Genomic DNA, 21,053 nt, shown 5'->3' on the forward strand with positions numbered 1-21,053 from the left:
GGGGCTACATTAGGGCATGGATACCAGGAAGCAGGGTTCACTGGGAGCCATGCATGGGACAAGACCCAAAGACCAATTTTGTTTCCTAGAGTGAACTGAGACTTTTTTTCCTCCCTTAGCATCTTTGCATAGTTTCTTCCTTTATTTTTTCAACAAATATTTAGACACCCACAGATACTCAGCAAAATGCTCAGGGCTCTCATGCAGTTTTCCTTCTAAAGGGAAAAAGCACACAATAAGCAAATCCAAACTAAACAAGAAAATTTTTGTGGTGATTAGAGCTCTGAAGAAATAAATCAGGATGGTAGCAAGTGACTAGCAAAAGAGGACAAGTTAAGTTTAGTGAGGTCAGGAAGGCCTTCTGAGGGGATGACACTGGATCTGAAATTGGAAAGATGAGAAGAACCAGTCATGTGATGTTATAGGCAAGGAGTGTTCCAGATAGAAGAAATGGCTCACACACCTCTACCACTGCCCTACTGCCCCCTCCTCCTCCTTGGTTGCCTCTATGCATAGCTGGTGCCTTCTCCTCTCGACTTGAAGAGCACTTCTTTCCCTAGGCTTTCTCGGTATGCCTAATCTACAACAGCCCATTCCTGCTCCTGCCGCTTCCCACTTAATTTACTCCTTTAGAGAATTTACAATTTTCAGTGATTTGCTTGTTGTTTACTTATTTCTTATAAGTCCCCAATAAACTATTACGCCTACAAAGATTTGGCCATGTCTGTCAATTTCTTGAATAGTCTTGTGTGATTATTCAACACTCAATGATAATTGTTAAGTGACTAAAAAAATAAATTAACATAGTAAGTCCCATAGACTGGAAGTGTGACCACAAGATGACTGGAGCAGGATAGGTTCTTATGCCCAGTTCTTGATGGCCTTCTCTCTCCAGGTTGGGTTTGGGACTAGTCCACTGTGCAGGCTCTTTCTAAAGGTTTTATTTTCAAAGGGTTTTTGGAATTTCCCTGACTCTGAGCCCAGGTCAGCCCTGCCCTGTCCAGCCCAAACATTTTTAATAAACTTAAACCATAGAGACAAAGTTTTGGGTATTGGTCCTTTTTCCTTAAAAACTCTCCTAGGAATCTTATATAAAATTCCTGTCTTTTTCTCCTGCTATCTTCAAATTTTCATGGCAGAAAATGACTTAATTCTTTGATATTAGACACCCCCCGCCATGAAGAATGATAGCAGCTACCAACCATAGCGGGCATCTCAGGCCAGACACATGAAACATGATATCATTAACCCTCACTACAATCCTACTGAGTAGGAATTCTTGTCCCCATTTTTCAGACGAGGAAACAGAGACTTAGAGAGATACAAGCAACTTCTACAATGTCACACAAGGAGTAAATTGTCCCCAAGTGCAGTCTCCCCAAGTCTAAATCTGATCATCTTCCTCCATCCATATTGCCATTGTGTTGACACACTCAACATAGGGGAGGGAAATATAGGCCCACTATGCCTTGCTTCATCCCTAAAATCCAAAACTTCCTGAAAACCAAATTTTTTTCTGCAAGAAACCTGACCTGACTTTTCCAGAATTCATGTGTGAGCAAAACTTGACCTGAACCAATGTGACGCTACTTATGGTCCCTATTTATTCCACTTACTGTGACTATTCATACATTTTGCTGCAAAAATTGTAATGTGTTAAATTATGGGATGCTCCTCCAGCCCCATTTCTTATGTAATATCTGAAATGTATTGCTCTTATAAGATCTGAAAAATTCTGAATTCTAAAGCACGTGTGGCCCCGAGGGTTTCATACAAGCAACAGGTATCTGTAGTAAGTCATATTTATGAGTGACTTTATACAATTATAACATAATTATATTACCAGTTTACAATGATTAGAAGTAATCTGAATGTCTCTCAGTTGGGGAATGGCTAAATAAACAATGACAATCCATGCAACAGAATATTGTAAAGCCCAAAGAAAATTTTCTTTACAGAGTGATGTGACCAAATTCCAACACAGTAAGCAGAAAAGGGGCCAAAAATGTATGTATAGTATAACACTACTTGTATTCTTCAAAAAGAGAAAATATATGCAATTATCTCCACATATCTACATCAAATATCTCTAGAAGAGTACAAAAAGAATTGATAACTTTGGTTCTCTCTGGGATAGAGAATGGGAAAGGGTTTTTGTTTTTTTTTTAATGTTGTACTCTTTTATATCCTTGATTTTAGAACCACCTGAACATACTACTCCCCAAAATGAAAGTTATAAATAAAAATATTCATAAATGATTTTTCTCAATGTGGAGAAACTCAAAACGTAAATGCCACCCAAGTTAGCTGAGTCACAGGGGCATAGCTTCGTGTTAGTCATTAGTGTGGCACATAAGTAATAATGGCCCATGTTCTTCTTACTTGCACTTTTTTCTCATTTAGGCAAGACATTTTTCCTCACACTTCTGATCACTGGAGAGCTCACACTGGCCTCTGTTCCCAGTTCATGGCAACCTGTATTTTCTCCTGTTTCTTAGCTCCTGAGACCTAAACTCTTCTCCGGACTAACCTCTTGGCCTCCAGTCACCTGAACCTGAGCTCAGCTAATGGTTGGTATCAAGTCACAGAACTGGGCAGAAGAAAAGGATCCTCGGCTGGGAGGGGGGCTGAGCTGGCAGGCGGGATGGGTAGAGCAAGAGCATTAGTCCTTAGGCAGGTCGCCATCAGTGCCCATAGTGGGCAAGTCAAAGGCAAGGTTAGAGTCCAGGTGGGAAAATTGGGGCTGAAGTCCAGGGAGCAAAGCTGCTCCAGACGGCACCAGACAGAACTAAAACCAAGCATACCAGTGTAGGTCTGACTCAAGCTAGGCACCAGAAACAGAGTCCAGCTTCCAGAAAAGATAGGTTCACGCACAGTCACTGCAGAATGGAACGATAACATTCCCCCTGGACTGCTTTTAAGCATTTTCCCTGCTGGGGACAGATAAGAGAGAGGAAGATTCTGTAAGTGCTGCTTGGTAACATACAATAGGGCAGAATGTGGTGCTCTCCCCTCCCACATTTAGTGCTGTTTATCCCGATTTTATCCCCAAAGAAGCCATGGGTCACTGAGTTCCCAGCAAACTTTTCCCATCCCTACATGGAGTTGGGCTGAATAATTTTGATGGCAGCCCTGAGGTTTAATGTGGCAGGCTGGTGACATCAATGACAGCGGGTGAATAACTGTGAGTTACAAAATAAATTCACAGCTAATTTCAACACCCAGACTTGTGGTGCCTGAGGCAGTGCCTGACTGCCTTGGTGCCATTTGTTTTGTTCCTTGTTCGTATTATGATGAAGGGATTAAGTTGTGCTCAATTTAGCTTCATCTAGACACTGCAGTTCAAGTCATCTGTCAGAGCTGCATTTCAATCCTTTGGAATTGAATAACGGTATAAAAATCTCTAAGGTGCCTCTATTTATCATCAATCTTTTCATTGGAAAAATTGCAGCCAAGAAACAAATAATATATCGGGTCCTCACCCGTAGGTTCTCTGCAGAGCTAGTGAAAGGACTGGATTTTCAAGCTCGCTTTGGAAGAGGCAAATAGGAAGGAGACAGAAAGCAAATCATACATCAGTTGCCTTGGGCAGGACACCTGCTCTGTCAGTCTCTGCTACATCCAAATGGAAAAATGGGGGATCTAGGATTACCTTCACGCAATGCCAGTGGCCAAGGCACTGAAAGGTCACATCTATTATCGTTGGCATTTCTCTCCTCTCTAGGCTGTTTTTTGAGTGTATGTCATACTCATCTCATACAGAAGGTATGTTCACCATGCCAGAACATTGCTGCTAATATCTGATCCAACAAAAGATACCCTATCTTTCTTGTCTTCAAACTTCATTATGTCTACCTGCTGCTAAAAATGATTCCTTTCTTCCTCAACACTCCAACTTTATGTTTTAAGGACTTGAAACCTTAGGAAAAGTTTTATTTGTCACCTTTTATTTTAAAGTGAAACTAATTCCTATGAAGCCATGATAGTAACCAAAACAAATGGCAGTCAGCCCCATGCCCAGAAGTGACTTTATGTTATAGTCAAGGCTCCTTTGGAAGAAGCCACTGGACTTTATTAACAATATCATGTTTACCAGCAGAGAGCTTGGGATTATATGGGTGGTATCAAAAGCTGAGGGAGGACTAGAGACACAATCTTAACCAAAATGCAAAATTAGGATAGAAAAGTGTATGACCAGCTGATGCCAGCTGTAAGCAACCACGCAGTAGAATCTCATCCAACTCTGCAGGGAGGCGAGCCATGGGAACTCTTGGAGCCTAGACAGGACCAATGAAAGATCACAGTGTTAAGAACGCTGAATGTAAACCTAGCTAGCTAGCGCCCTCAGGAATTACCAACAGGAGGAATTGATAATACTGCCAGGAATTCATCTTCTCCAGATCAGATCACTGCATAAAATCAACTCTATTTGTGCAAGGAAGTCCAAATTCACAAGCTTCATTCTAACTGGAGCTTGGTTCTCAGCCACAATGTCTCTTAAGGACTCCTTTGGATCTTTGGGTCTCCATTTTTAAAAGCATTATTGACATGAACCTGGGGAGGTGTTTTTCCTGGAGTTCTGTCTCACCAGACTGGTTCCGGCTGCCTCCTGGGTGATAATGGAAAACTAAGGCACTTGCCAACATGTCATCCTCTCATTTTGTAATCCTTGGGCACTTGGCCCAAAGTTCTGTGGAACTTTACCAACTAGTGAAATGCAGAGGCTGGGGCAGTCTTAAAGGATTTAAGACTATTACTGCAATGTCCAAATATTGCATGTTAAAGAATTCCACCACAGGACCAGAGAAACTAGGTATAAGGGAATGCGATCAGAAGGCTTTCTTTCAATAGCCTTTCACTCTTACCCTTGGTGTTTTGAGATCTGAGGCCTTTCAAGGCACAGTTCAAGCAACCTCTCTACTCTTTTCTGATTCCAGAAACTGAAGGAGCCCTCAGACTGCATAGGAGAAACCCTGTGCACTCTCCCTATGGAGTTGTTGCTAAAGGAAGAACTAGACTTTAGAAGTCCTTAAAATTCTTCACTTACAGCCAAACTCATCTAAGATATCAGCATAGTGTAAGCTGTATATTTAGGTAGCTCTCACTTGCCTGGAGCAACTTAAAAAAATATCTTAAAAGAAAAATAGAGAAGACACAGAATAAGACATATGGCCTCTGACAGCTAAATCGATTGCCCAAGTAACCTTTTGTATAAAGAGAGACAAGTTCAGGAAGGACTTTCATTAAGAGCTTGCTGTTTCATCTTCAGCTAAAAGGACAGGAATCTTTTCTGAAATCTTGTTGTGGGGAGCCTAATATGTATTTACTGTTTTCTTCTTCCAGCTCTAGAAATATAAGGGAGGAGGAGCTGTTATGCTCTACCCTGTGCTCTGATGCTTCACCCCCAGGACTAGAAGAAATAAAGTAAATTTTTGTAGAAATGTGGAAATAAGCATTCACCAGTTATACTGAAACTAGGGGATTTGAATCACATGTAGCGTGGCTTCTCCAGAGAAATGTAGAGAAGGTGGGCATTGAAAGAGTCTGAGAAGGGGTGTGTGGGATGACTCTATGGGCCTAACTAGACTGGTTGTAGAGATGCAAAAAAACCACAGCATCCATTTACTCAGGAGAGATGATAGTCCTTATCACATCCTGAACCCCCTCAGACAAAACCAAATCCTACATTATTTGGTCTATTTTAGGGAAACTACACTGACTGTTTTGGGGTAAGAGCTCACCATATCAGTGAACCCGCATAATAATGAAGTAAAAAGTGATAGAAGGAAGCTACTGTTAATTTGATTTTACAATTTGTCATTGTGGGAAGAACACTTGGCAGAGTTTGAAGACTCAGTGTTCCAGTTCTAACACTTACTTTGGAGTTTGGATATATGGTTTCATTTCCTCATCCATGAAAACCTCTTTCTTCATTTTGAACTGAAGATACTAAAACGGGTTCTACCCCACCCACAAAAGTCTTAAAATTTATAAATAAGATCATATACAAAAAAGCCCCCATTCTAGGCAGCTAATCTAAAAGAAAAAATTTCTTTCTTGAAAAGCACCTGTAAACATTCCTTTTATTCCTTTATTCATTTCTTAGAAAATGCTCTGGGGACATTTATGTCTCATGGTTTCAAACCTGATTAGCTAACATATTTCATCAATCAAAGTCTTAGAAACTCTGACCCAGCCCTGTGTCCTCAATTCACCCCAGCATTTAACTCTCTCATCCTATTTAACCACAGCCTATGCAGTGTTCCATTATTAGTAGTACACTCAGTTAAAAAGAAAAAAAAAAAAACTCTCTGTTACTGTGTATCTGCTATATGGCTTTATCTCTAATCCGCATTAAAAAAAAAAAAAAAACTTCAAGGTGAGTATTATTATTAACCTAGTTTACAACAAAGAAAGAGCATGACTCAAATAAATTGGGGTGCCTGGATAAAGGATTTTATAGTTAATGCTAACACCTGAAAATAGCTGCAAAGAAAAAGAAAGTCTTTAGAAACTGAAGGAGCATTGTAGATACTATTTCACCCCATTAGGTGTCTTTATTCAGGTGTCTTAATCTATTAAGATCAATAAAGAGGGTCTCTGTAATGTACTTCTGTGCACTCTGCCCTTGAATGAGTCATTTTGCAAACCACTGGTGCAATCAGTGCTCTTGCCATTTTCCTTTTATAGACCTACTGGGACAGTCACTAGTTAAGAGTGAATTAAAAAACAAACTCATGCCGGCAATAATGAATATTTCCACTACTAAAAGACATTTTGGTTAATGTACCTGTCTCTACTTACCATGGATCTGATCTGAGCATTTAATTAAAAAAAGAGCTGTAGAGAAGTTCACCATTCAGTACTTAGCAAGTTGACCCAACAGATAAAACGAATTAACAAAAAAGAATTTCTTTTTTTTTTTTTTTAAGATTTTATTTATCTATTTGCCAGAGAGAGCAAGGGAGAGGGTGCAAGTGCACTAGTGAAGGAAGGGGTAGGCAGAGGAAGAAGCAGACTTCCCACTGAGCAAGGAACCTGATGTGGGACTTGATCCCAGGAATATGGGATCATGACCTGAGCCAAAAGCAGACATTCAACTGGCTGAGCCAACACAGATGTCCCTAGGAAAAAAAAAAAAAAAAAAGGCAAGCATTTCTTTCCTGGAGTTAGGTACTAGTAAAAGCATTAAAGGATTGAAGAAATCTTGCAGGGAAAAAAGACTAATTCATAAAATAGTATATTCTGAAGTAGCCACTAATATTCAGTATTTTTCTAAAGGAAAAGTCATGTCAGGAAAACAGCATTTAGGGTCTCAAAAAAGTGTCAGTAAAAGAATCTAAATGCTTTTAAAAATATCACCTGGGAATTTTTGTTTTAAAAATACTGATTCCAGAGATAGTCCAAGACAGCAGAGGAGTAGGAGAACTTAGGTTCCTCTGGTCCCTGGAATTCAGGTAGGTAGCTATCGAATCATTCTGAACACTTACAAACTCAACCAGAGATCTAAGAAAAGAATAGTTGGAACTCTACAAATAGAAACATGACCACTATCTGCAAGGTAGGAGGTACGGAGAAGTGAATCCAAGGTGATATATGGGAAGATAGGCCACTGTGGGGTGAGGACGCTCCAGAGGCCAGCTACCTGAAAGTGATATAGCAGCTGAGCACAAAATTAGAACTTTTAGAAGTCTACTCCTGTAAGGAACACCTCTGCCTGAAAGGTGCCCAGTTGGCAAAAGGGGGCAGAATGCTAGGTGGGATAATGTAGTCTCAGTAACCCCAGGGTCACAGGCATCAGGCATCGGAGTACAGAAGCCAGCTATAATCAGTGAGCCTAGGAATGAGCTCTCTGCTGGGGGTTGCCATATACCACTAACAGTGGCACAGTCTGGCAACTGCTTTCCAAGCAAGGCAGAACTACAGTGAGACTCTCCCTTCCTCCCTCCCCTGAGAGGAACAACATGGGTGTGCACACAGGAGTCTGCAGGGTTTGTAGACTTCAGACGGGGTCGCATGCCTGAGATAGAAATGCTAGGTCACAGGCTGAGGGAGCATGGAGTGAGCTGGAGACCAGGGAGACAAGAATGATTGGCTGCTTTTCCCTTAGGGCACACTGAGGAGTGGGAATCCAAGCTTTCAGCTCCAGAGCTGGAGACTAGGAGACCCTCATTTTCATTCCCATCCTCTAAAGTGGCACAGAAAGTCTTCAGGGAACAAAAGCCACATAGAACAACCCAGAGCCACTTATGCAGCCTGGCACCCTGGAAAGGGCAGTGCAGTTCCACGGGTGGGGGAAGGCTGTTAGGCAAAGTCATTTGAGAATCAAAGCAACATGCCCCTCCCCAAGAAGATCAGCAAGAACGTCCAGCCAAGACCAAGTCTACCGATCAATGAGAACTGCAAAGCTCCAGCACAAGGGGAAAATAGTATAGAGAATTCATGGTTTTTTTCCCCATAATTCTATAGTCTCAATTTTAATTTTTTTCCTCTTTTCTTTTTCAACCAATTTCTTATTTTATCATCTCTTTTCTAAATCTTGCTTTAATTTTCATTTTTACACTTACATTCTATCTTTTCATTGTATTTAATTATATATATATATGTAAGTTTTCCTTTCTTTATAATTTTCAGATGCAGTTTTTCCTAACAAACAGAACAAAATACACCCAGAATCTCGTGTATGGCTCTACTCTCTTCCTCTGTCTAATCATATTCCTATTCTCTCTCTCTCTTTCTTTCTTTCATTTTTTTTTTTTTTAGTTAAAATCTTTTTAAATTTTCCTCTTTATGGTTATATTCTACCCTTTCATTGTATTTAACCACACACACACACACACACACACACACATATATATATATATATACACACACACACATATATATAAAGTTTTTCTATTATATAAATACATATATATAAAGTTTTATACATAGATATATAAAGTTTTTCTTTCTTTACAATTTTGGTATCTGCTTTTCTAACAGACCAGAATACACATAGGATCCAGTGTATTGTTCTATTCTGTTCACCTGTGTGATTTTTTGTTTGTTTGTTTGTTTGTTTGTTTAATTTTGTTTTTTTTTTTTTTTCTGGTTTCAGGTCTGTTATGATTTGTTTAGTGTATATTCCTCTGGGGTCATTGTTGCCATTTTGGTATTTTGTTCTTTTGTTCTTATATTCTTCTCTGGACAGAATGACAAGACAGAAAAATTCACCTCATTAAGGAACAATAGGGGCACCTGGGTGGCTCAGTCAGTTAAACATCTGCCTTTGGTCATGATCTCAGGGTCCTGGGATCGAGTCCTGCGTCAGGCTCTCTGCTCAGTGGGGAGGCTGTTTCTCCCTCTCCATCTGCCTTCTCTCCCCTGCTCATGCTCTCTCTCTCTCAAATAAATAAATAAAATCTTAGAGAGAGAGAGAACAAGAGTCAGTACTGACTTCAGGGCCATACCTAATCAGTATGGATGTAAATAAGATGCCAGAACAAGAGTTCAGGATAATGATTATAAAGATATTAGCTTGGTTTGAAAAAAGCATAGAAGACACTAGAGAATCCCTTTCTGGAGATACAAAAGAACTAAAATCTAATCAAGTCAAAATCAAAAAGGCTATTAATGAGATGCAATAAAAAATGGAGGCTCTAACTGCTAGGATAAATAAGGCAGAAGAGAGAATTAGTGATACAGAATATAAAATGATGGAGAATAAAAAGGCTGAGGAAAAGAGAGATAAACAACTATTGGATAACAAAGGGGAATTCTAGAAATAAGTCATACAATAAACCAAACAATATTAGAATAATTGGGATCCCAGATGAAGAGGAAAGAGGAGAGGAGGACAGAAGGTCTATTGGAGCAAATTACAGCAGAGAACATTGATATTCTAGGAAAGGAAACAGGTATTTGGGTCCAGAAGGCTCAGAGAATCCCCTCAAAATCAATAAAAAATAGGTCAACACCTCAACATACAATAGTGAAACTTGCTAATCTCAGAGACAAAGAGAAAATCCTGAAAGCAGCTTGAGACAAAAGTCCATAACCTATAAGAGTAGAAACATTAGATTGGCAGAGACCTATTCACAGAGACCTGGCAGGCCAGAAAGGACTGGCATAATATATTCAGTGTACTAAATAATAAAAATATGCATCCAGGAATACTTTATCCATCAAGCATGTCATTCAAAATAGAAGGAAAGATAAAAAGTTTCCAGGACAAACAGAAGCTAAAAGAATTTGTGATCATTAAACCAGCCCTGCAAGAAATATTAAAGGGGAGCCTTTAAGTTAAGAGGGAGCCAAAGAGTAACATAGATCAGAAAGAAACAGAGACAATATATAGAAATAGTGACTTTATAGGTAATACAATGGCACTAAATTCATATCTTTCAATAGTTACTCTGAATGTATATGGGTTAAATACCCCCAATCAAGAGACACAGGGTATCAGATTGTATAAAAAAGCAAGACCCATCAATATGCTGTCTGCAAGAGACTAATTTCAGACACCTTCAAATTTAAAGTAAGGGGGGCAGAAAACCATGTATCATGCTAATGGACATCAAAAGAAAGCTGGGGTAGCAATCCTTATATCACACAAATTAGATTTTAAACAAAGTCTATAATAAGAGAGGAGGAAGGACACTATATCATAATTAAAGCATCTATACAACAAGAATATCTAACAACTGTAAACATTTATGCCTCTAACATGGGCACAGCCAATTATGTGAACCAATTAATAACAATATTAAAGATACATATCAATAATAATACAATATTGGTAGGGTAACACCTCACTCACTGTAATGGACAGATCATCTAAGCAGAAGATCAACAAGGAAACAAGAGTTTTGAATGACACACTGGACAAGATGGACTTCACAGATATATTCAGAGCATTCCATCCTAAAGCAACAAAATACACGTTCTACTTGAGTGCATATGAAATATTCTCTCGAGTAGATCACATACTGGATCACATATCAGATCTTAACTGGTACCAAAAGATTGGGATCATTCTCCACATATTCCAGATCACAATGCTTTGAAACTTGAACTCAATCACAAGAGGAAATTTGGAAAGAACTCAAATACTTGGAGGTTAAAGATCATCCTACTAAAGAATGAATTAGTCAATCAGGAAATTAAGGAATAATTTTTTAAAAATTCATGGAAACAAATGAAAAATGAAAGGTTCAAACCTTTGGGATGCAGCAAAAGCAATCCTAAGAGGGAAGTATATAGCAATACAAGCCTTTCCTCAAGAAACAAGAAGGGTCTCAAATACACAACCTAACCCTACACCAAAGGGAGGTGGGAAAAGACAGTAAATAAAGCCTAAACCCAGCATGAGAGGAGAATTAATAGAGATTAGAGCAGAAATCAATGAAATAGAAGCCAAAAGAACAGTAGAACTGATCAATGAAACTAGGAGCTGGTTCTTTTAAAGATTTAATAAGATTGATAGACCCCTGGCCAGACTTATCAAAAAGAAAAGAGAAAGGACCCAAATAAATAAAATCATTAATGAAAGAGGAAAGATCACAACCAACACCAAAGAAGTACAAACAATTGTAAGAACATATTATGAGCAACTATATGCCAAAAATTTAGGCAATCTGAAAGAAATGGAAGCATTCCTAGAGACATATAAACTACGAAAACTGAAACAGGAAGAAATAGAAAACCTAAATAGACCCATAACCAGCAAGGAAATTGAAGCAGTAGTCAAAATAACCCCACAAATAAGAGTCCAGGGCCAGGTGGTTTTCGGGGGGAATTCTACCAAACATTTAAAGAAGAGTTAATACCTATTCTTCTAAAGATGTTTCATAAAAAGAGAAATGAAAGGTAGATTTCCAAATTCTTTCTATGAGGCAGGCCAGTATTACCTTGATCCCAAAACCAGACAAAGACCCCACCGAAAACGATAATTACAGACCAACATCCCTGATGAACATGAATGCAAAAGTTCTCACCAAGAGTGCTGTGAAGTGTGTAAACCTGGTGATTCACAGACCTGTACCCCTGGGGATAAAAATACATTATATGTTTATTTAAAAAATAAATAAATAAAAATTAAAAAAAAATTCTCACCAAGATACTAGCCAATTAGATACAACAGTATATTAAAAGGATTATTCCCACAACCAAGTGGGATTTATTCCTGGGCTACAAGGGTGGTTTGACAGTCACAAATCAATCAATGTGATACACTACATTAATAAAAGAAAGGACAAGAATCATGTGATCCTCTTAATATATTCAGAAAAAGCATTTGACAAAATACAGCATTATTTGATTAAAATTCTGCATAGTGTAGAGATAAAGGGAACATACTTCAATATCATAAAAGCCATATACAAAAGCCCTCAGCGAATATAATTGTCATTGGGGAAAAACTGAAAGCTTTTCCCCTAAGTTCAGGAACATGGCAGGGATGTCTACTATCACCACTGTTGTTCAACATAGTGCTAGAGATCCTAGTCTCAGCAATCAGACCACAAAAAGAAATGAAAGGCATCTGAATCGGCAAAGAAGTCAAACTTCACAGATGACATGATACTCTACATTGCAAGCCCAAAAGACTCCACCCCAAAATTGCTAAAACTCATACAGGAATTCAGCCAAGTGGTAGGATATAAAATCAATGCACAGAAATCAGTTGCATTTCTGTACACTAACAATGAGACAGATCAAAGAGAAATTAAGGAGTTGGTCCCATTTACAATTGTACCCAAAACCACAAGATACCAAAGAGAGAAATGATCTGTACTCAGAAAACTATGGAAAACTCATCAAAACAAAATTGAGGAAGACACAGGGACACTTGGATGGCTCATTTAGTCGGGCTTCTGCCTTCATCTTGGGTTGTGATCCTGGGGCCCTGGGATTGAGTCCCACATCAGACTCCTTGCTCAATGGGAAGCCTGCTTTCCCTCTGCCCTGCCACTCCCCCTACTTGTGCTCTTACTCTCTCTGACAATAAATGAAAAAAAGAAATTGAGGACAACACAAAGAAATGGAAAAATGTTCCATTCTCACAGATTTGGAAGGACAAATATTGTTAAAATGTCTATGCTACCTAGAGAAATCTATACATTCAATGCAATCCCTATTAAAATACCATCAACTTCTTTCACAGAGATGGAACAAATAATCCTAAAATTTGTATGGAACTAGAAAAGACCCCAAATAGCCAAAGGAATGTTGAAAAAGAAAACCAAAGCTGGTAGCATCATAATTCTGGGCTTCAAGCTCTATTCCAAAGCTGTAATTACCTAGATGGCATGGTACCAGTACAAAAACAGACACATAGATTTATAGAACAGAAGAGAGAACCAAGAAATGGATCCCCAACTCTATGGCCAACTAATCTTTGACAAAGCAGGAAAGAATATCCAGTGGAAAAAAAAAGACAGACTCTTCAACAAATGGTGTTGGGAAAATTGGACAGCCACATGCAGAAGAATGAAACTAGACTATTTCCTTACACCATACACAAAAACAGATTCAAAATGGATGAAAGACCTAAATGTCTTACAGAAATCCATCAGAATCCTAGAAGAGAACACAGACAGCAACCTCTGTGACCTTGGCTACAGAAACTTCTTCCTAGACATGTCTCCCAAAGCAAGGGAAAGAAAGGCAAAAATGAACTATTGGGAATTCACCAAGATAAAAATCTTTTGCACAGCAAAGGAAACAGTTGACAAAACCAAAAGACAACTGACAGAATGGGAGAAGATATTTGCAAATGACATATCAGATAAAGGGCTAGTATCCAAAATCTACAAAGAACTTATCAAACTCAACACCCAAAGAACAAATAATCCAATCAAGGAATGGACAGAAGACATGAACAGATACTTCTCCAAAGAAGACATAAAAATTGCCAACAGACACATGGAAAAATGCTCAACATCACTCATCATTAGAGAAATACAAATCAAAACCACAATGAGATGCCATCTCGCATCAGTCAGAAGGGCTAAAATTACAGCGCAGGAAACAACAGATGTTGCTGAGGATGCAGAGAAAGGGAAACCCCCTTACACTGCTGGCGGGAATGCAAGCTGGTACAGCCACTCTGGAAAACAGAATGGAGATTCCTCAAAAGGCTGAAAATAGAGCTATCTTATGACCCAGCAATTTCACTACTAGGTATTTACCCCAAAGCTACCAATGTAGTGATCTGAGGGGATACCTGCACCCCAATGTTTATAACAGCAATCTCCATAATAGCCAAACTATGGAAAGAGCCCAGATGTCCATCAACAGATGAATGGATAAAGAAGATATGGTATACATATACAATAGAATACTACTCAGTCATCAAAAAAATGAAATCTTACCATTTGCAACAAGTTGGATGGAACTAGAGGGTATTATGCTAAGCAAAATAAGTCAATTAGAGAAAAACAATTATCATATGATCTCACCCATATGTGAAATTTAAGAAACAAAACAGAGTATCACAGAGAAAGAGAGGAAAAAAACAAAACGAAATCAGAGAGGTAGACATACCATAAGAAACTCTTAATCTTAGGAAACTGAGGGTTGCTGGAGGAGGGAGGGGTGAGGGGATGGGGTAACTGGGTAATGGACATTAAGGAGGCCATGTGATATGATGAGCACTGGGCATTATATAAAATTGATGAATTACTGACCTCTATGTCTGAAACTAATAGTACATTATATGTTAATTAGTTGAATTTAAATTTTAAAAATTACAATTTTAAAAAAGCAGGGTTAAATGTATTGGGCATCCAACAGATACTTACTAGACTTATGTAAATACATACATTGTTATGAAAAATAAAAATATTTAATAGGTTTCAGAATTCTGGAGGATCGGGTGGGGAGAAAAAGATAAATAGTTCAAACTTTGCTGTAAAGAAACACTTTAACCAAATTGGTGTAGTTTACAGATAGCTTAATGGGAAGAAAAATAGGGGTCTTCTCAGTCTGCAAAAGAAAACATTAAGGCAATTATTTTTTCATTAGTGTTTTAGAAATTTTGAGTTATGTGTTTATATGATCTTAAATTTAATAAAATCTAGGCTTTATTTAAAAATACAGATTCCAAGTCTTCATATGTAGAGATTTTGATTCATTGGGTGTTATATACTCTTTTAGCATAAATAATGTATTTGATCATATAATCTAATGTTTAAGAGGAATGCTCGAGAGCGTCTTAATTAGAATCTGGCATCTTCAGAAGTGGCTACTCAGCATATTTGCAACTGAATCAACACTGAAAGGCTTGCAATTTACTATAAAATATGTTAGACATAATTTTGTACCCATGAAATTAGTGGTAACAGATTCGTAACTGAGTAGGGAAATTTTGCTAGACCTATAGCTCTTGCATAAACAAGATACATTAATGGGCAAGTCCAGTATTTGGATACCATAAATGTACTTTGTAAGTGAAGGCCCCACTTGGCCCCAGTGGACCCAGAGGCCTGATCCAACAACAAAGTACACCAGTCATGATGTCACTGAAGCCTGTTTAGAGTGAGTCCTTCATATGAGGGGCTGGTGGGTGAGCCTCACTTGTAGTCGGATCTTCTTGACTGAAGTCATATGGACATTAAGGAGGCCATGTGATATGATGAACACTGGGCATACAAGTGCTCTGTGAGAAAGACAAGTCATATGACTATTTTGTGCCTGTTTGCTAATCATGAATGTACAGTTGGAGAGATTGGTCAGAGATTTGCTCGCATTGAAACGTATCTTTTGATAATTAGATTGCAGAGCTAGATTCACATAACGCTCAGATGTATCTAAAAAGCCTAATGATACCGGGACACCTGGGTAGCTCAGTAGGTTAAGTCTCTGACTCTTGATTTCAGCTCAGGTAATGATCTCAGAGTCATGAGATCCAGCCCCTTTCAGTTCTCTACTCTCAGCAGGGAGTCTACTTGAGATTCTTTCTCTCCCTTTACCCCTCCCTCCCATGTTCACTTTCTCTCTCACTCTCTCTCACACAAATAAATAAATCTTGAAAAAAAAAATCCTATCAATACTTCCCAACAGAACTTGATACTTCTTAGTCATTCAAATCAATTTAGGTCTTTTCACAAAAATAAGGGATGATTTAATTTAATTCACACACATGAATTTAAGGCAGGTGACCTACAGACTATACATTAAGAAACACTATTTTAAAAGGACATATTCAACTACAAATGTATTTTTATTTTTTATTTTTTTTAAGATTTTATTTATTTATTTATTTATTTGACAGATAGAGATCACAAGTATGCAGAGAGTCAGGCAGAGAGAGAAAGGAGGAAGCAGGCTCCCTGCTGAGCAGAGAGCCCAATGTGGGGCTCTATCCCAGGACCCTGAGATAATGATCTGAGCTGAAGGCAGAGGCTTAACCCACTGAGCCACTCAGGCGCCCCTACAAATGTATTTTTAAAATCTAGTCTTTAATGAAAGAGCTTAAGAGCTAATGAAATTGTTAAGGGCATTGGCAGAAACTTTTTTAAAATCTTAAGGTAAATTTTAGGTATATGGACCCAAAAAAGTTTGCATGACAGATATTTTGACAAAGTGACTTATATGACTGACCTTCACCTCCTTTAATATTTACCTCTGAGAACTTATCTTCTTTCATATTTACCTGGAGGATTTAGCTTAATCTGTGGCAAGCAGATTTCTGTTATGCAATTGTTTGAATTTCAGGCCATAAGCAATCACTTGAACTACTTTTTTTTACTTAATCAGGTATTGATCTGAGAGTTAAAATCAAACTTTTTTAAAGGTTTTTATTTATTTGTTAGAGAGAGAACTCACAAGGGGGTGGGGGGGGGGTAGTACAGTAGGCAGAGGGAGAAGCAGGCTTCCCATTGAACAAGGAGCCTGATGCGGAACTCCTGGGATCATGACCCGAGCTAAAGGCAGATGCTTAATGGACTGAGCCACCCAGCCATCTCTAAAATCAAACTTTTTTTTTTTTTTGAGGCTGAAGGCAAAAATTTACATACATTAAATTTGTATGATATTTTATGGTTTACAAAGCATTATTCATGTTATTTTATTTTTAGGTGAAAAATATTGTTTAAAATGTCATCTGTTATAGAAGGGCTCAATAATCTCCCCAAATAATGACAAGAGATAAGATACAAATAGTATTTTGTCAACTATAAAAATAAATATAAGGATGGCACAATTAACCTGCTCAGGTTACCCACTCATCCAGTAAAAGAACTTCCTAACCACTAGCTTAAAAGTGCACAAGCCCATGTTCTTAATATATACAGTATATCTTTCCAACTTGTAATTTCAATAAGCACAGCAGTCAACTAGATATATTTAAAATGTAATGTTTTTAAAAATATGAAATTGTAAGAAACTGTAAGTGCTGTGTGCTGTGAATTAAAATAGTTACCAATGTAGAGTTGACTTAGTTGTTAATAAAAAAAATTCACTTGTGCACTAAAAAATTACACTCAAAAATGTGCTCCAAGGGGTGCCTGGGTGACTCAGTCGATTAATCAGCTGCCTTTGGCTCAGGTCATGATCCCAGGATCCTGGGATCAAGCATCACATTGGGCTTCCTACTCAGTGGGAAGCCTGCTTCTCGTTCTCCCTCTGCCTGCTACTCTGCCTACTTGTACTCTCTACCTCTCTCTCAAATAAATAAATTAAATCTTTTTTTTTAAAATATGTTCCAAGACAGGAAATATAAGGTTGAAAGTTTTTTCTTTAATTATAGTAATAAAAGCCAAGAGAGTATGGATCTTTGAAATTTTTACATCAGAAGTTCAAACCACATTTAAAGAGTTAAGCTTTGACACTTACAAAGTGTCAAAAAATTTGACACTTATAAAGACCAATATTCTCACTTTCCCTGCAATGACTGACAGAGACATGTCAGATCGTGCATTGGGAAGGCACAGTCTCTGCTAAGCGTTCTGCCCTTCTAAGTCTTTATAAAAACATTGTAACTGAGGTTAATCATTCTCCTTTCACTTTGGTGAAATATTATTGAACACCACGGTTTTCCAGGCATGTTGTAAGTGAATTCAGTGGGTTTTAAAAACTATAACGGACCTATCATTATGGAGGTGTCATTACAGAGATGGTTATAGACATTAAGGAAATAAATAAATAAATTTCAGAACGCAAACAGTGTCAGGCTGCAAAAAACGTTTATCAACGAAAGAAGACAGAATGATATAACAGAGTCACTGAGAAGAGGAGAGATGTGTTGGATCTGGAGGTCAGTAAAAATGGTCTCTGAGGAGGTGATCTTGTGTAGAAGTCTAGATACAGAACAATCCAGACAGAGGGGACAGCAGATGCAAAGGTTTTTAAACAGGCAAACAGGCTTAATATGGATGAAAATAAAGACATCCCCTGGAAAGAATAAAGTTGGTAAGACATTTTGCTACAAGAGGAGAGAAAGACCATTTTGGGGGAAATGATAGCTGTGAGGTCCAGATAAACCACTAAAATTGATAGATCAGAATTTCCAGTTGTCTTACTGCAGAAACATCTGAACGAGTATCACCATTCTGCATGACCCTGTTCTCCACTAGATACAAGGTTTATCTTGCCACCCTGAACAGTACCCCTTCTGGAGGGGCGGGGAAGTGAGAAAGCAATGTGAGAGTCGTGCCAAATTTGAGGAACAGCTGGCTGGTTCACTCAGTTAAGCGTCTGGCTTCGGCTCAAGTCATGATTCCAAGGACCTGGGATGGAGCTCCCCACTCAGCAGGGAGTCTGCTTCTCCCTCTCCTTCTGCCCCTCCCCAGCCATGCTTTCTCTCTTTTTCTCTCTCTCTCTCAAATAAAAATAAATAAATAAATAAATAAATCTTTAAAAAATAAAAATGACACTTGATTTCCTTATTTGGGGGGAAATAGGGATCCCATGGAAGCCACTTGTCCTTGTTGGAACTCTAAGCTTTAGAGAACAGCTATATCCTTTTGGAATTTCTTTCCAGTGACATTTAGCAGATCTCTACCATACGAGGCACAGTCTTCCCAAGTTTACATCCTTCTACATCAGAGAATTCTTTTTAATCATAAACTTAAGTTCGAGCGTCCCTACAATTTCTTCACCTACATCTTAAGCTTTAAAAATGTTAAAGAAGCAATCAGAGGAAAATGTTCATTTAGGAAACAAGAAGGGAAAAGTTCAAATAAGAAATGCTAAGACTTTAAAATATAATGTAAAATCAGCTAAAAATGGTATCTAAATTTTGTAAAACACCGAGGAAATGATGCTGATTTTTTGAAAAACAATTCAGGGCACTGAAAAATCTTCATCTAAGTTAATTGATGTTGCTCAATAAATAAACGTAATAATTAGCTGACTTTAAAACAAATGTTTATAGGCAGATTGTTAAAGGCATGATGGCACAGGGAAGAGGAAGCACACACGGGCTTTCAAGGTAATCAGAAAGGGGTTTAAATCCTGGTTCTTCTCCTTGAGTTTTGTGACCCTCAGTTATTTCTCTTTAAGAGTGAGGTAGGTAAGGGGCACCTGGGTGGCGCAGGGGTTAAGCATCTGCCTTCAGCTCAGGTCATGATCCCTGGGATAGAGCCCCTCATGGGATTGAGCCCTGTGTAGGGCTCCCTGCTGAGTGGGGAATCTGCTTGCTCCTTTCCCTCCGCCCCTTCCCCCACTCATGCTCTTTCTCTGTCTGTCTCATAAATAAACAAAATCTTGGGGAAAAAAAAAAGTGATGTGAGACTAACTTAACCACTGGGTCTACTGTGAGGATTGAAGGAGGTCATTATCTCAAAGACTTGGCAGATGAAAATTGCTCTTTATACAAAGTCTTTTCTAGCCAGCCTACTACCCCTAGCATGAGTGCTCGGGGAAACACTTCTTCCAGTAACAGTCAATCTTCCAGCACAGTTGATATTTCTGTTTGTTTATTACATGAATTTTATTTATTAAGAAGGTCAAGAGATAAAACTGTAGCACAGACTTTAAGGGTGGATCCCCTTAGGATAATTAACGTTTCATCTTTATTTTTTTTTTTCTATAACAGTTGGCCTCTAAAATTCCATTTCATAAGGTAATGAAGGAAAGTTTTCCTTTCTCCCCCATTAGTACGTTTTCATCAAATTTTTGAACTGAACCAATATAATTATTAAAGTTAAACCTTCTGTGCCTCATACTTTCAACATTTAAAAATCTCTAAAGTGCTAAAATATTTTTTATTTTTATTTTTTCTTAGCCTTATTGAGATATAATTGACATATGACTTGATACTTCTTAATATTGTTACTTAAGCAATTCTCTACGAAAATTACTTATGTACTTTTGCATTACTTTTTTAAAAAATACTTTTCCATCAGCCTAGCTGTTCCTGATTCATTTTTAAGTATGTTTAGACTTATCTAGAGTATTTTATCAGGAAAAACAAATAGTCTTCTTCAATATTTGACGGCCTTAGGAAATAAAGTGTTAGTTTAGAAGATCAGAAGCTGTGTAGATTGAACTCCTCGGTATGCAAAAGCAGTGCAAGGATCACATGGCACATGGCGTGGGTGGGAGGCTATAGGTGAAAGTGAAATGAGTACAAAATGAGACATCTTGGATTGAGTAGGGATATTAAGCTGAAAGAGGCAAAGTTTGTAAGCAGAAAAAGGGGGATAAAAGTAAAGGAGTGGAGTGTTAGGACTCAAACCACAGGTATTCATTCAATTTTCCATCCTTTCTCTATGTAGTTTCTCCTTGTACACAAACACACCCAGGTATGTATTGGAACAAAAGATCATAATAGTTAGGGCTCAAAGTAATTTTGTGCCAAAAACTTTAAAGGAATTACCATCCCATATGAATGTTAAAATATGTATGTGATGAATCACCACATAATCATATAATGAAAAGAGGTCGTCTTTTTCAAATATGTTTTTCAAATATGCTGATCAATATAGTGGTTCTGCTTTTAGTTATCTTTAGCAAGATAGCAACTATTAGGAAGCAAGTACAAAGCAAAGTGTGCCTTTTACAACTTTTGGCTAAACTGAGACTCACAGTCTGGAATGAAGTGAACCCAACAATCAAGTCTGGCTAAT

This window comes from Enhydra lutris, unplaced genomic scaffold (genome assembly GCF_002288905.1).
Source record: "Enhydra lutris kenyoni isolate GAN:26980312 unplaced genomic scaffold, ASM228890v2 scaffoldscaffold14, whole genome shotgun sequence".
Lineage (NCBI taxonomy): Eukaryota > Metazoa > Chordata > Mammalia > Carnivora > Mustelidae > Enhydra > Enhydra lutris.